Raw genomic sequence first — 4,787 nt, forward strand, 5'->3', positions numbered from 1 at the left:
TGATCTAGAGAAATTTGAGCTTTCTCTGTAAGCCCATAATAGAAGATGTCTAACTGCACCCATTCTGAAAACATTTCATAGGGGAATTTTCTTAGCATCTCTCTATATCTCTCCCAGGCATCATAAAGAGATTCATTATCTCCTTGTTTAAAGCCTTGGATGTCCAGTCTTAGCTGTGTCATCCGTTTTGGAGGGAAGTATTGATTCAAGAATTTTTCTGACAGCTGTTTCCATGTCCTTATGCTAGCCTTAGGTTGGTTATTTAACCACCTCTTAGCTTGGTCTTTTACAGCAAATGGAAACAGTAATAATCTGTAGACATCCTGATCTACTTTCTTATCATGTACTGTGTCAACAATTTGTAAAAACTGTGCCAGAAACTCTGAAGGTTCTTCCTGTGGAAGACCGGAATACTAGCAACTTTGCTGCACCATGATAATGAGCTGAGGATTCAACTCAAAGCTACTGACTCCAATGGAGGGTATACAGATACTGCTCCCATATGAAGTAGTAGTGGGGTTAGCATATGACCCCAGAGTCCTTCTGGACTGCTCATTTCCACTTAGGTCCATGATGGAGAAAAGGGAATTGATGTGAATTGCAATTAAAATATATTTTTATTTTTATTTTATAAAAAGAGAATGAATAAAGAAAAATGAAATAAAATAACTAGAAATTAAATATAGATTTCAAAAATTAAGAATAAAAAAATAAAAATTTTAAAATAGAAATTTGAATTTTTGAATGATATTTTCGAAAAAAAAATGAAGGAAGAGAAAGTGGTTAGGAAGTTTTGAAAAAAAATTGATTGAGAAGATATGATTGAAAAACAATTTAAAAAGATTTGATTTTTTTTTTAAATTGATGACTAAAATAATGCAAAATTTTTGAAAATTATGAGTGGAATGAGAAAAAGATAATTTTTTTTATTTTTGAATCTTAATGAGGAAAGAGAAAAACAATGAAATAGCACAAGATTTAAAATTTTTAGATCTAATGCTTCTTGTTTTTGAAAAATTTAGAGGGAAAATACCAAGGAATACCAAACTTAAAAATTTTAAGATCAAGACACAAGGAAAACTCAAGAACACCTTGAAGACTCACAAGAACAACAAGAACATGAAGAAAGAACACCAAACTAAAATTTTTAGAAAATCAGAATAAATTTTCGAAAACTAAAGAAAAGCTAACAAGAAAATACCAAACTTAAAACTTGACACAAGATTTGCTCAAAGAAAAATTATTTTTGAAAAATTTTTAAAAGGAAGATTCCCAATTACTAAGAACATAAACACAACGCTCTAGCCAATTGAGTTATAAATTTAAAGTGTTTTAATATTGTATTTAATAAATAAAATTTTCTTTGGAAACTGATATCTTGAAAAAGCACAAAAAAAAAAAAAAACAAGAAAAGACACAGAACAAGAAAAACTAAAGATCAAACAAGGAAAATAAACAAGAACAACTTGAAGATTAAGAAGGAACAATGAACACTAATTCAAAAATTTTAAAGGAAGATAAAAAAACATGCAATTGACACCAAACTTAAAACATAAAACTAAACTTAAACAGAAAAACTCAATTATTAGTAAAAAAAATAAAATTTCGAAAAAAATTTTGAAAAAGAAAATAAGGATTCTAAAATTTTAACAAGAACAATAATAAAAGACTCAACGACAAAACACAGATTAATAAAGAAAAATAAAAAATTTTTGAAAGATTTTTGAAAAGAAAGTAAAGGACTCTGACCCAAAAGACAAAATCTTCCTAATCTAAGCAACATGATGAACCGTCAGTTGTTCAAACTCGAACAATTCCCCGGCAATGGCGCCAAAAACTTGGTGCACAAATTGTGAATCACACTTTTCACATCTCGTACCACTAACCAGCAAGTGCACTGGGTCGTCCAAATAATACCTTACGTGAGTAAGGGTCGAATCCCACGGAGATTGTTGGCTTGAAGCAATCTATGGTTATCTTGTAACTCTTAGTCAGGATATCAATTATATTTATCAGTTTGAATTGCGAAAAATAAAAGAGCATGAAATAAATACTTGTTATGCAGTAATGGAGAATATGTTGGAGTTTTGGAGATGCTTTGTCTTCTGAATCTCTGCTTTCCCCCTGTCTTCTTCTTCACACACGCAAGGTTCCTCCTATGGCAAGCTGTGTGTTGGTGGATCACCGTTGTCAATGGCTACCATCTGTCCTCTCAGTGAAAATGGTCCAGGTGCGCTGTCACCGCACGACTAATCATCTGTCGGTTCTCACTCATGCTGGAATAGGATCCATTGATCCTTTTGCGTCTGTCACTACGCCCAACCCTTGTGAGTTTGAAGCTCGTCACAGTCATTCAATCCCTGAATCCTACTCGGAATACCACAGACAAGGTTTAGACTTTCCGGATTCTCAAGAATGCTGCCAATGGATTCTAGCTTATACCACGAAGATTCTGATTAAGGAATCCAAGAGATACTCATTCAATCGAAGGTAGAACGGGAGTGTTTGTCAGGCACACGTTCATAGATTGAGAATGGTGATGAGTGTCACGGATCATCACATTCATCATATTGAAGTGCGAATGAACATCGTAGATAGAAACAAGCGTGTTTGAATAGAAAACAGAAATAATTGCATTAATTCATCGAGACACAGCAGAGCTCCTCACCCCCAACAATGGAGTTTAGAGACTCATGCCGTCAAGGAGTACAAAGTTCAGATCTAAAATATCATGAGATACAAAATAATCCTCTAAAAGTTGTTTAAATAGTAAGCTAGTAATCTAGGTTTGCAGAGAATGAGTAAACTATGATAGATAGTGCAGAAATCCACTTCTGGGGCCCACTTGTTATGTGCTGGGGCTGAGACTTAAGCTTTACACGTGCTTAGGCTGTTTCTGGAGTTAAACGCCAGGTTGTAACCTGTTTTGGGCGTTTAACTCCAACTTGTAACCTGTTTCTGGCGTTTAACGCCAGACTGCAACATGGAACTGGCGTTGAACGCCAGTTTACATCATCTATCCTTGAGCAAAGTATAGACTATTATATATTGATGGAAAGCCCTGGATGTCCACTTTCCAACGCAATTGAAAGCGCGTTAAGTGGATTCCTGTAGCTCCAGAAAATCCATTCCGAGTGTAGAGAGGTCAGAATCCAACAACATCAGCAGTCCTTTTTCAGCCTGAATCAGATTTTTGCTCAGCTCCCTCAATTTCAGCCAGAAAATACCTGAAATTACAGAAAAAACACAAACTCATAGTAAAGTCCAGAAATATGAATTTTGCCTAGAAACTAATGAAAATATACTAAAAACTAACTAAAACATACTAAAAACTACATGAAATTAACCCCAAAAAGTGTGTAAAATATCCGCTCATCATGAGATCTGTGGCAGAGTATCCTGCTCGCATCTTTTTGGAATCACAAGAGTGTGCACGGGCACTATATCCTTGGACCATGGGTTGGGGCACGATATCCCTAGGGAGTACCCGTTGTATTCGTGACCGAAAGGTGACGTCTCCATGGAGATGTGTCGGGTTGGCAGTTGAATCGACAATGTGATATCACAACCAAATAGGACAAGCATTCATCATGTGCATCTTCTATCTGTTTGCTTGTTTTGCCGACTTGAATTGCTTGCTTAATTGTATAACATGATTAATTGCTTCTTGAATTTCTTGATATACATGCTATACTTGTGTTTTACTTGCATTGTTACTACTTGTGTTTTCTACTAGGATTGAGGAGGTTCGGAAGGCGGTGGCAATGGGATCGCATGGCGGATAGGCTGGTGAAGGTTGTGGGATAGCGGTGAACTGATAGTTAGAAATTGGGGTAAGTATGGTTTTGGTCCCTAACGTTGAGGGCCAGAATCGAAACCGTCCCTAATCTAATTTTCGATATAAAATCGTCCTTAATATTTTTTTCGTATTAAAATTGTCATTTTTAATAAAATTTTTTGTTTTATTCTTAAATTACCCCTATTCCTATTTTAATAATAAAAATTATAAAATAAAAAAAAAATGAAAATGCAGTGTTGGGGGAGGGGAAGAAAACGCGTTGGGGGTGGGAAAGAAAAGGGTATACGAAGGGGGAGGGGAGGGAAGGGGAGGGGAAGGGAAGAGGGGGGAGGGGGAAGGGGGGGAAGGGGGAAGGGGAGGCGGGGAGGGGGAAGGGGAAAGGGGAGACGGGTAGGGGGAGGGGACAGTAGGGGTGGGGGGAAGGGGGAAGGGGGAAGGGGAGGCGGGGAGGGGGAAGGGGAAAGGGGAGACGGGGAGGGGGAGGGGACAGTGGGGGTGGGGGTAAGGGGGAAGGGGAGGCGAAGAGGGGGAGGGGGAGGGGGAAGGGGAAAGGGTAGAATTGTCATTAAAAAAAATTTTAATTACAAAGGACGAAGTTAAATACAAATGCAACATTAAGGACGACTTTAATGGCAAAATAACAAGATGGATGAATTCGATTCTGGCACTAAACTTAAGGGACCAAAATCGTACTTACCCCTTAGAAATTCCTTAAGTTAGTTTACCCCCTTTTTATAAAGGTTTAAAGTTATGGTTTTAATTTTAATTATGTTTTAAGTTGAATCTTATGACTGATATGAAGATCTAGAATTACCTCTGGCGTCCCGGGGTCTTATATCTTACATTACTGGGCACTGTTACCATACTTAGAACCTCCGATTCTCATACCATATTCTGTTGTTATTTTTCACATGCAAGTCGTAACCCACCTCGGTGAGTTGCTTGATGGCACTACAAGAAAATAAGCTTTCTGCCACGCTTTAAAAAC

The sequence above is a fragment of the Arachis ipaensis genome, chromosome B5 (genome assembly GCF_059453495.1).
Source record: "Arachis ipaensis isolate K30076 ecotype BB chromosome B5, ASM5945349v1, whole genome shotgun sequence".
In the NCBI taxonomy this organism is placed as follows: domain Eukaryota; kingdom Viridiplantae; phylum Streptophyta; class Magnoliopsida; order Fabales; family Fabaceae; genus Arachis; species Arachis ipaensis.